This window comes from Amblyomma mixtum, chromosome 4 (assembly GCF_055824585.1).
Source record: "Amblyomma mixtum isolate Tamu chromosome 4, ASM5582458v1, whole genome shotgun sequence".
Taxonomy (NCBI): Eukaryota; Metazoa; Arthropoda; class Arachnida; order Ixodida; family Ixodidae; genus Amblyomma; species Amblyomma mixtum.
The window spans coordinates 4,490,567-4,503,312 of record NC_143015.1 but is presented as its reverse complement, the minus strand read 5'-3'; the positions used below and the strand labels follow the sequence as shown (position 1 = coordinate 4,503,312).

The 12,746-nt window shown below is 44.9% G+C and overlaps 1 pseudogene; it reads left to right on the top strand.

Moving 5' to 3' along the window:
- LOC149345517 (uncharacterized) overlaps positions 1 to 510 on the top strand; it is a 39,490-nt pseudogene extending 38,980 nt beyond the window's left edge.
- The last annotated feature ends 12,236 nt before the right edge of the window (positions 511 to 12,746 follow it).

Sequence of the window (12,746 nt, the reverse complement as noted above, 5' to 3'; positions counted from 1 at the left end):
TGCTAAGTGCCACGGAAGGGCTGCTGATGCATTCGTCACCTTGCCTGTGGATGTGAAGCCTTTGCAGCTCTTGCTGCCCTGAAAGGAAGGCTTCCTTTGCCACAACCTGACAAGGATACCTTGCCACTGCAAACACCTCCTGCAGCATCTGTGTTGCAATATGAGGCATCACAGCCAAGTGAAGCAGCAGCACAGGGAGGCGGGCGAATTGCTGCATTGCAGCGCATGTTTGCTCCAGAGGCAGAGCAAAGAGTCTCTGCATTCCAGGAAGAAGAGAGGCGCAAGAATGCCTTCACCACCTTCAGATGCGCATCCTGCGTCGCCAGACGGACCACCAAAGAAAGTGCCCAAATATTGAAAGGGAGATTCTAGCGGTTAAGCTAGGAATACAGAAGCGAAAACTGGAATCGCTTAATTCACGACCGCAAGAATAAGCCATAGGCACATGGTCTTGCATCTTTGTGCTATTCAAGAGATGTCAACAGGATAACACAGGACAGTGATACCTAGTAAAAACGGAAATTGAAAATTCATCATCATCATCAGCCTGACTACACCCACTGCAGGGCAAAGGCCTCTCCCATGTCTCTTCAATTGACCCTGTCCTTTGTCAGTTGCCGCCACTGTATCCCCGCAAACTTCTTAATCTCATCCGCCCACCTAACTTTCTACCGTCCCCTGCTACGTTTGCTTCTCTTGGAATCCACTCCGTTACCCTTAAGGACCAGCGGTTATCTTGCCTTCTCATTACATACCCTGCCCAAGCCCATTTCTTCCTCTTGATTTCAACTAAGATGTCATTAACACGCGCTTGTTCCCTCTCCCACTCCGCCCTCTTCCGATCTCTTAGCGTTACACCTATCATTTTCCTTTCCATACCTCGCTGCGTTGTTCTTAACTTAAGCTGAACCCTCTTTGTTATCCTCCACGTTTCTGCCCCATAGGTGAGTACCGGTAGGATACAGCTGCTGTTGTAAACTTTTCTCTTCAGGAATATTGGTAAGCTACCATTCATGATCTGAGAGAATCCGCCATATGCGCCCTACCCCATTCTTATTCTTCTAGTTATTTCCCTCTCATGATCCGGATCTGCGGTAACTACCTGCCCTAAGTAGACATATTCTCTTACTACTTCCAGCACCTTGCTACCAATTGCGAACTGCTGTTCCCGTGCTAGGCTGTTGAACAATACTTTGGTTTTCTGCATGTTAATTCTTAGACCCACCGTTCTGCTCTGCCTGTCCAACTGATTGATCATGCTTTGCAGTTCTTGTCCTGAGTGGCTTACCAAGGCAATGTGATCAGCGAATCGCAAATTACTCAGGTATTCTCCATTAACTCTTATCCCCAACTGTTCCCATTCCAGTCCCCGGAATACCTCCTGTAAGCAGGCAGTGAAGAGCATTGGCGAGATCGTGTCTCCCTGCCTGACACCTTTCCGTATTGGAATTTTATTGCTGACTTTATAGAGAACTATAGTAGCTGTGCAATCGTTATAAATATCTTCCAATATTTTCACATAACACTCTTCCACACCCTGACTCCGATATTACTGCATGACAGCTGAGGTTTCCACTCAGTCAAATGCTTTCTCGTATTCAATGAAGGCTATATATAGGGCTTGGTTATATTCTGCGCATTTCTCTATCACCTTATTGATAGTGTGAATGTGGTCTATTGCCGAGTATCTTTACGAAAACCTGCCTAAAGTGCAAGGTTCTCCTGACTCTATTATCGATTACCTCAGTAAATACCTTGTAGGCAGCGGACAATAAGCTGATCGGTCTGTAATTCTTCAAGTCCAGCTCAGCTTTAAGGGCCACTGCACGAGACCGCAGAGGTATTTTTTAGCATAGTATTTATTACAGTGCAGCAATGCTCTGTGTACATGAACTAAGTACAAACAATGAAAGAAACAATCGCAATGCAAAAGATTGCATAATAAGGCACACCTAAACAACCAAGCACGATAAAAGACCTAACACAGGGCGCACCTGCCACATCATAATGGAAGGCACCTACGCTAAGATGCACTATAAAAAGGCCAGTGACGAGCACAGCACTAAGAGTGGTTGCCGCTCTAGTTCCAACTCAGTCTGATGAGCACACAATTCATTTAGATAAACAATCACCGCCAGAGTGGTCTTTTGTAGAAACAGATTCGCATTTTTGGTCTGTCGTGCACGTTTTCCAGTGGCTGCCAGTAATCCATTAAGGGTTCATCAACAAATGGCAGTGCAATCAGATATCATACAGAATGCAGTGTTAAATTAAATTTTATTTTTCAATGCCTGTTGTAAGACACCCCAAAAAGAATATTACATCTTTGCGCCCAATGAAATAATGCTGAATTGTTTCTGGAGCATCACAAAAGTGGCAGTTTACTGAGGATACAAAAAGGTCTTTTTTTCTGATTATGCTTTAATTGGCAATGTCCAGCTATGTAGCTGATAGAAAAATGCCTTGGTACACGACGAGAATGGCATTTTATATACTGTTGTCTGTCGTTTCCAGATAAACCAAAATACACGCAGCAGTACAAGGCCAGAGGAGAGAGCAGAAAAATGGCTGAGGCTTAACTTGGTTAAGCCTGGAGAATGCTAAGCATCATCGTGTCGCGTCGCGTAATTTGGAGGCGCACAACCACAGCGACGGCGCGAGGTGGGCCCCCGTTTCTCTACTGTCGTGACGTCATCGTGTCACGTGGTGTGACGTCATGTATGACGTGATTTGGAGGCGCATAACCACGGTGAAGGGCTGAAGTGGTAGTAAAGTAGTATGCTTCGCATAAAAATTAAACCCTTGTACAACCGTTTCCTCACCACTGAAAACAGGTACTCAGGGGAAGAACGAACAGTTCGGAAACTGACAGCCAGACACAGCTCAGGCGTGAAGCCCCATACACACGGGTGACCACAAACAGAAAAGACAATGAGGTCCAGTAAAACATGAACTAAATTAAATTGGCTTGCAAGAATGCATGCAGTATTGGGTGTTTAGTCTCACGAAAAACATGAAACCAGAAACTTTCTGCTGTACATACAGATGGACTAAGGCCACCAGCACTTAGAGGTCAGAAAATGTTATCACGCTTCATAGATTCTAACGATGAATCCCACAGAAAGTGGTGCGATTTCCGTCAGCTCCGTCCTGTGGCACTCCCCACTCTACTTTCTACCTACCACAAATCCACGCTTCCACATTGATTGCAGTGCAGTAAATGTTCTCTGCTGATTTTTTAGTCGTGTATCTGCGTGAGATACCACTTCCAGGAATGATTTCAGGGAATGCATAGTAGTACTGATAATGTTTTGTTGCCCTCTTGTACCCCTTGTTTGGATGAGTTCCTTGGCAGCCTTGCCTGAAGTGCCTTGTCTGAATAATTCATTAGTGAATTATTTATAAGAGTGTCTGTGATAACGTTTTTCATACATTATTGCCTAAATGTGTAGGACGCGTGATCTATTGGGATCTGCTTTTGCCGCAAGTGCCAGGCCAGTTTGTGTTTGTCTCTGTTCCTTTAATAAATTATTTTCCATTTCACAGATAAGCTCTCATGTAATTATTGCATTCCAGAAATGCTGTCTTTTTTTCTCGTTTGAACTGCACTGTGACACTTATATCTGAGGTCCTGTTTTAGGACATGAAGCGAAGCACTGGCAGTTTTTGTGGATGCAGTTTCTTAAATTTTTAGCTGGTGCTTATGAAGCAACTGTGCAGCCATTTTAATATGGAAGTGTCTATCTACAAGGTTTTCTCTAGCTAACAAAGAGGGTTCAGCTTAAGTTAAGGACAACGCAGCGAGCTATGGAAAGAAAAATGATGGGTGTAACGTTAAGAGATCGGAAGAAGGCGGAGTTGGTGAGGGTGCAAACGCGGGTTAATGACATCCCAGTTGAAATCAAGAGGAAGAAATGGGCTTGAGCAGGGCATGTAATGCGAAGGCAAGATAACCGCTGGTCCTTAATGGTAACGGAGTGGATTCGAAGCGAAGGCAAACGTAGCAGGGGGCGGCAGAAAGTTAGGTGGGTGGATGAGATTAAGAAGTATGCGGGGATACAGTGGCCGCAACTGACAACGGACAGGGTTAATTAGAGAGACATGGAAGAGGCCTTTGCCCTGCAGTGGGCGTAGTCAGGCTGATGATGATGGTGAATAGGAAAACATAATAGTATTAAATAACTACACTGCAGAGATCCATCTGTAATGTGCGGAAGATGTTGAGAAGTCTGCTGAAGCTGGACCTGCTACTTCCCATTAAAGGAGAATAGCGCCTTTTTCTGAGATGCTTTAAACTAATTAAAGCATCTCACAATAAGGCGCCTGCGTGCCTGGTTCCCGCGAACAGAGTCCATTGGTTGTGGTTGTGGCATCTCCTGCTGCCTTTGGAGCTGTGCCCCATTTGAAGTTGATGGCAAAGGGGGCGGACATGGGTCCTTGTACATGGCTGCCAGGTTGTGTAGAACAGAGCAGGCTGTGATGATGGTAATGGAATTCGCAGGCAGGTGCTGCAGGTGCATGTTTAGGCATGGGAAACGCCTCTTCCATGTGCCAAATGTGCGTTCCACAGTGTTCCGCGTCCTGATATGAGCTGTCTGATACCTGCATGACAAACACAACCACTTTTAAGCATTATCACATCTCTTAAAAGTCCATTAATTTGACAATTGGGTCCAATATTTTTTCTGTGTGGGACATCTCATGTTATTATTTCAATAACAATGTATAGGCACCTGGCCTCTGGGCTCCCAGGGGCTCCTGGATTGGTTAGAGGTGTCATCAGGTAGGAGACACATGCGTAACCGGCGTCTCCAAGCAGTATGCCAGGTAGCCGCTGGTGCTCATACAGGACCCGTACACGACTGTTGTCAAAGATGCGGCTGTCATGTACGGATCCTGGCCAGCTTGCAACCAGGTCATGAAATTGGAGTTTTGGCCCTGTCACCGCCTGCGAGGTATAAATAAGATATGCATAGTAGGCATGCTGCCAAAATGTCTTGCACACACTGTACATTTGAGGTGAATATAAATGGATCAGAATCGTCTTTTCTTGGGCTAGTTGGTTTTTCATGCTGTAGGTGTTTGCAGCGCACACGAAACACGGACGGACAGAAAAGGGAACGAAACAGAGCGCTGACTTTCAACTGAGCTTTATTGGAAAAATAAGCGACTTTTATAAAAACATTTTTTAAGATGTGACTCAGAAGATGTCAAAACGTCCTACTACATGTGCCGTCTAAAATCACTGACACTCTAGATAAAAACCCTGAAAAAACATGAATGGAAAACACTGAAAGACACGTGCCGCACGAGGAGGAATAAGAGGAAAGGCACGGAGGTTAACCGAAAGAAACAGCAGTCTGCTTTTCTAAAAGCACTAAAAAATCCTCCACATACCTAAAAACCTTTAACCCCCCCCCCCCCCCCGTTAAAAACTATGTCTAAAGACTGGTCAACTTTCCCTAAGAAAATATCGCAAAGGATGGGGGCCACACAGGAACCTATTCACACACCCTTGCGCTGCAAAAAAGGTAGGTTGTCAAAACTTATAAGCAGACTTCCTTCACCTACCTCTCTACAGTAGGCGAAGCTTTAAATGCTTTTAACAAACATGGACTTGGGCTCACGTTCACCAATGAACTTCCTGACACTAACGTCTTACAATTTTTAGATCTAAAACTAACCTTTCTTGAGAGACATGTTTGCTGGGAATATTACACGCGCGCGAAGAAAGATGTTTTGCCTTATGATTCTATGCACTCAAAGACGGTGAAAAGAGCAATAGCGTCGCATTGGTTGGAGTCTTCTTTGAAAAAGTCGTGCCCGCATCGGTTGCAGGCTAGCTTCCAGAATCAGGTGAGCCGGCTTTCGGCGGCTGGGTTCCCCTGCTCAGTGTTTACTGCTGTCTGCGAGACCCTTCTAAAAAAACTTAAGCAAGGAACACGAAGAAACTCCGCGGAGAGGATCGTTGCAGGTCACAGAAGCCGTTGGTGGTGCCTTACTTGCACAAAACTGCTCACAACTTGAAGAAAGTGGCGAACAGGCATGGGGTGAGTGTCGTTTTTTCCGCCCCCAACAAGTTGAAAAAGCTATGCCCCCGTATTTGCAGCTCCAGAAAGCGGGGTTGCCAGATAAGGCACGACTCTCCATTCATCATGTGTTCCGCAGGAGTGGTCTATGCTATGCCCTTAACGTGTGGGAAGACCTATGTTGGCCAGACTGGGCGCTGCATCAACGAGCGCTTGGGGGAACATGCCTGAAATTTGTCAGATTTAAAGGATAAATATGCACTTTTGGTAGCTCATATTATGGGTTGCGACGGATGCGAGGCACGATTGAGTCAGACTAAGATTCTTGGCGAAAGCGCAGATAAGAAGGCACGTGAATGTCTGGAGGCTTTTCACATAAGGAAACTTGGCAATAGGTGTGTCAGCAACCCATCTGTTTCACTTTTTTCGTCCGAGTTCGAATTCTTAGATGCCGCCCATAAATAATCTTTGTTAACCTTTTTGTTTTTGCTTTGGTTACCGCTTGCTCATGTATGCTCGCTGTGATGGTCGTTTCGATATCTTTACCTTTCCTGCCCTCCTCCTTCTTTTTCAGAGAAACTTCGCCATATAAAGGCGCTGCCTGGTTTCAATAAAATTAGTTGTGATTTAGCGCTTTGTGTCTCGTCCTTGTCTTTTCGTGGTTTGCATGCTTTGGCGCTATTTTCTTCAAATCAAGTATGCACCAACTCGCCCAAAAAGAAGTGTTAATATTTTACCTTGGCCACCATGACTGAAGTTGACATCTTATCAGTGTTGTTGGTGGAGCTCGTGCGTGCTCCTGGTTGTTAAGAGAGTATATTTTATGTGTTCCTTTTCATTAAACCTTCAGTTGCTAGCCAGCGCCTGTCCTGTCTTCTCTCTTGTCCCTGCTGCTGCGCTGTTTTCGTCAAGCATGTACCAACTCGCTAGACTCGCCGTTTTACTGAAATAAACTGCTCGAGGCCGCACTCAATGAAAAGAAGACATTCATCATCATCATCATCATCATCAGCCTGACTACGCCCACTGCAGGGCAAAGGCCTCTCCCATGTCTCTCCAATTAACCCTGTCCTTCGCCAGCCGCGGCCACCATATTGCCGCGAATCTTTGTAGCGTTTGTTTGTTGTGTCTATTTGTTCATGCTTCAAGGCTGCCGGCACGCCGCTTTTTCACTTCGTTTGTGACGCAAGACGCGCCTAGAATTATCTCGATTGATCGCGTCCGGACGGAGCCGATTGTAGTTTGCGCCAGAAGGTTCTAGTAACTTCTAAAGCTTTATCTCGAAGGTTGCCTTGCCTTGCCATCTTGCCTTACGTAGTCTTCGCCTACAACACCGCAGTGCAGGAGACCACCCAGATGACGCCTTTTAGGCTCGTCCATGGTAGAGAGGCCACGACCACGCTGGGCGCCATGCTGCCGAACGTTACCGAGGAAGATAACGTCGACGTCGCCGCCTACCTACAACGCGCAGAAGCCCGAAGACTTGCCCGGTTAAGTTGCCCGATTCTAGTTTGCGCCAGAATGTTCTAGTAACTTCTAAAGCTTTATCTCGAAGGTTCGCTATCAGCTTTAAAAAGAGCACGGCCGACAGCGGCGGTCATTCTGTTCGACAACCGCCGAGCACGCTTGTTGCTAAGGCGCCGCCGAGTGATTCAATTCTTTGCGGGCGCAAGTCAGCCCGAATAAAGAGTTTCGTTTCAAAGTCGTTCTCGCTGTTTTCCTGTTCGCCGTACTGCAGTCACCACTACGTGACAATATTCCCTAAAATTCCTTAACCTCATCCGCCCACCTAAATTTCTGCCGCCCCCTGCTACGTTTGCCTTATTTTGGAATCCACTCCGTCTAACTTCACTAAGCCGTATGGCATCCCAATACCAGCTAATTCCTCCAACAGCACTGCTAAACTAGCCTCACTGGATAAGGTTCTTACGTTAAACGTTGCTAGGTTCACTTTCCAATGGCTGCCTGTCCAGAGCGAATGATTCTTACAAAAAGACAGTGAAGAACTCAGGAAACAAGTCTGCAACGCCCAAAGAAGACCCCGCAGAATGCTGAGACAAGCTTTTCAAATGTGAGCAGTACACTAGGTGCAAAAATCTTGAACTCGAAGGCATCAGTGGAGAGCAAAATGAAAACCTTCCTGATATCCTAGATAAAATTCGAGAGGCTATCGGCGAGCCCATATACAAGAGAGATACCGACGTATGTCACCGAGTGCCAACAAAAGGAAATAAAACAAAACGAAACAAAATTAATAGTCCAATTCCCGCGTAGAGAGAAACGCGACAAAGTTTTCATTGAGGCACGAAGGACAAGGCTCACGACGTCGGTTGTAGCGACACTGTCAGAATCATATTCTGGAAGAATAAGCCTCTCTACATCATTAACTAAAAGCATAGCGCATGTAACTAGGACACAGACATAGAAGAAGACAGGACGAGCGCTAAACGTCAACTGAGGATTCACTGCTACAGAAAGGTACACAAATGAACTTCGGTGGCGCGTGCGCACACTGGGTTAGAAACAGCACAAACTAATCAAAATGTGGCACACAGCTCGTGAGGTACATTTCTATTTTTTGGACAGGGCAACAGAGGTCGTCCCAAAACAGTTACCACCTTCCCTGTTAGTGCGATACGCCTCACAAATCTCCCGGCCTAACCTTGTGCCTCCCCTACCAAGCACAGACGTGGCATCATACGCCGGCACGCACCCGCACCGCTTACAATGTGTGGCCAAATGCCCTACCGGTCATTTAGGCAGAGTCCAGACTGCCCCACGTAGCATCTGCCGCTGGAGAGGGATATGCGGTATAGAACGCCGGCACTGCAAGGAACGAACATGCACTCGTGGTTTATGGTGCAGACCGGGTTCTTCTTCTCATTGACGGCTTTGCATATGCGCACCAGCTTTTTTTTTTTTTTTGGGGGGGGGGGGGCAGTGAACAAGACGTCCACACCGCATTTCCCTTCCACTATCCTCAGCCGGACGCCTGAGCCTTTTGAAACTTCCTCCGGCTGCCACGCCAGGGCGGCCGCCTGCCCTGACTTCTTTCAAGAGGCATTCCGCCACAGCCCTCACTGTGTCCTTAGGGAAACCGGCCTTCTTCAACCAGTGCACTTGCGTTTGCAAACTGACCGTAATTTTATGCTGGCAAACCTCTCGAGAGCACCACGCAGCCAACTTTTTGCAATGACCCGGGACACGTTATGTTTACTACGTCAGCGTGAAATGTTGAAAAAGGGGTAAAAGAATTCTAGTTTCCTCATTTGGAGACCACTCATAGAAAATTGCTAAAATCTAAAATTGCTCATGATTGCTAAAATACGGTATTGCTACAACACGGTACTTCCTTCCTTGATTGAGACGTCTCTCGAGAAATTCTGGCGACATTCAGCCCAGGCTCCCGATCCCCGAGCGTGTTTTTAGCAGATGGTGTGGATGTATGAGATAACGGTGCAATTTTTTCGGCTTTCTATAATCATTTTAAAACTGTTTTTACCGGAGATAATGGCCATCTGCCATAGTTTTGCAAGTCCTTACCTTCAATTCCTGATTTGGTGATTACTCAGGCTGGTGTTTGCAACTTGTTACTGAACATTGATGCAAAAAAATCCTCTGGGCCAGCTGACATGCCTGATGCTTTTTGAAATCCCTAGCGGAATGGTTCTCGAAATATCTGTATGTCCTTTATAATGTCTCTCAATGAACCTTCCTTACCGAACGGCTGGAGAACTCCCAGAATCAAACCGATACACAAAACTGGCGATAAAAGAGGTGTTCAAAAATACCAGCCAATTTTACTCAATTAAGCAACGTGCAAAATTTTCGAACACATACTTCATAAGCATTTAATCATTTTTCTTGAGGAACACAGCCTTCTTTCTGAAGCACAGCACGGCTTCAGACACGGTTGTTCTACAACCACGCAGTTAGTTGAGACTACTGAGGACTTTTCGAAATCAACAAATGAATGAAAGCAGACAGAGGCAGTTTTCATAAATTTTTCGACGGCATTTGATAAAGTGTCGCCTAATAAACTACATCACATATTGGGATATGTAATAAAAATTCTAAACTGTTGGCTTGGATCTCTGCTTTCTTAAGAGACGGGTATAACTTTGTTTCATTAAACAACACATCTTCTGATACAGTACCTGTTGAGTCTGGTGTTTCCCAGGGCTCCGTACTGGGTCCTCTCCTTTTATTGCTCTACATAAACGACATTGCTGATATTCTTCCTCTCCATATAAAAAAATGTATGCATATGCCTGTGGGCTCTACAAAACTATTAATAGTGTTCAGGACCAAAGAATATTAAATAACGAGTTTTCAATACTCAGCATGAGCGAAGAGTGGCAAATGACAATTAATTTTGAAAAGACAGCATTCGTGAGAATCACCCAGAAGAAAAGTCATCTTTTCTTCTTGTGGAGCACTAACAGCATCAATCCTTCAGAAGTGACGCATTACAATTAAGTACCTCGGTCTGTGGATCACTATAAATTTTTGATGGACAAAACACATAGGCATTATCACAGCCAGTGCTCTCCGCAAACTTTTTTCTCAGATCTTTATAATGAGCAACCCCGACCGTACAATCTCTCGCATATAACACCGTAATCCGCCTAGAACTTGAATATGCATGATGCAGTTAGCGCCAAAAACGAGGACTAAAGTAGGAGAGAAGACACAACACGAGCGCTTTTTCGCAACTAAAACTTTAATGGAAGAACACATGACATATATACCCATCTCGTGAAGTAAATCAAAAAGAAACATACATGATATCGGCAAGGTAAACCTTAGAGGGCGATACATGCAGTCGCAGTTGAATATGCAGTCACAGTTTGGGATCTTTTCACTGCATCGAATATCAACAAACACACTCAACGGAAAGTTGAGTAGCAAGAAAGTAGCAAGGTTCTTATTCAGTAAACATAGTCGTGTTTCCATCACTGAATTGGTTCTGCAATGTGGCTTTCCGTCAATGAGTGAGAGACATTGCTCATGTAGGTTAAAATTCTTTTCTTCAGTTGATAACAGGACAACAATATTACAACCTCTGGTATCTTTACTTTTTCGACAGGTTATAGAACAAGACAACTCTATGACAAAGCTATATTGCCTCTAAAAAGAATAATTAATTATTTTAAGTGCTCTTACTTCCCACGAACTATAAATGATTGGTATAACCTCGCTAACGCCGCAGTCACTAAGAATTCATTCAAAAATTTTAAAGAGCACCTGAAATAAAGTACTGATTTTGTTTTCCCTTTATGCAAGTGATATTATGTGCAGGTACCCACCCTGCTAAGGTTTTGAACAGACACCGCAGCATGTATGAATAAATAAACACTAAATCATTCTTCAATTTTTTCGCTCCCCGCTTTTAAATGAATGAAATCGCTAAAACAGATGCTTGGGCAAGTTGGTAACTAATTTTTACCAGAACAGCGCGCACTAAGACACGGACACGAGGCTTCAAGAAAAATTGAAGGGTCAAAGGTTGTACAATGTTTTCGCTATGTTGATGACTTTCTTGTTCTTATAGACTCTAATGTGGAAGAATTTGACGCAGTCTTTACGCAGATCAAAGCTAACATTGTTGAGTGCCTTCATCCCCTCATACTAACTACTGAAGTGCCAGAAAACAATGTCATCCAATTTTTAGACCTCGAACTCAGATTAATGCACCATCACATGTGTTGGTCTTACCAGCCACGAAGCAGAAAGCCATTGCTCTCTTTTACGTCATCTCATTCTAAGCTGGTAAAACGTGCCGTGGCGAAGTCATGCTATCACAACGCGCTTAACAAATCTTGCATGCACTCCATGCAAGACAGTTTCCTTCTCCAAACTGATCGGCTCGTTAAGGCTGGTTATCCCAAGCAGCTACTAGTATCAGTGTCCGAATCTATTCTCAGTAGCTTGAGCAAAAATGGGGAAGGGGAGTAGGCAGATTCAGTGACGCGGAAGGAAAAAGAAAAAACTACTGTTGTGCCTTACATGCATCATTTCTCCCACAGACTAAAAAAGATAGCGAATATAGCACGTGTTCAGGTTATGTTTTCGGCTCCGGATGCAGCTTGGGAAGATGTGCAAAATGGTTAACACTGATTTCGTTCCCAGAGAATGCGACATCAAGCATGAAAATCGATTCGTGTCATGTGAAGAAGGTGTAGTGTATGCCATTCCCTTGTCATGCGGCAAGCTGTATGTGGGTCAGACGGGGAGATGCCTCAATGAACGCCTGAAGGAGCACAATAATAACGTACAGTAAAAGGGCATCTCGGGATCCATTGTAGAGACTGTGAAAGCAAAACTTGCCACCCTGACTTCAGTCGCACACAAATTTTAAGTGAACACAGTGACCAATTAACACGCGAAATAATCGAAGCAGCGCAAATCGCCTGGTCTAAAGAAGCATGCGTCAGTAGCCCCTCTTTATCGATCGGTTCTAAAGAATTGGCATTTTTAGCGAAGGGAAAATGATAATGTTGTTATCGTCCGTGTTCAGTGCGACATGCATGAGTTGACTATGAATCTCTGAATGGATGGTTTGTTTTCCTTGTGTTGTTGGAACTGTATATATGCCTCGTTCCAAACAATAAACACCAGTTGAAAGTCAGCGCTCATGTGTGTCGTGTCTCCCTTCGTGTCTGTGTCTTAGTGCGCGCTGTTTTGGTGAAAATGAAATCGCCTTTTCTCTTCTGT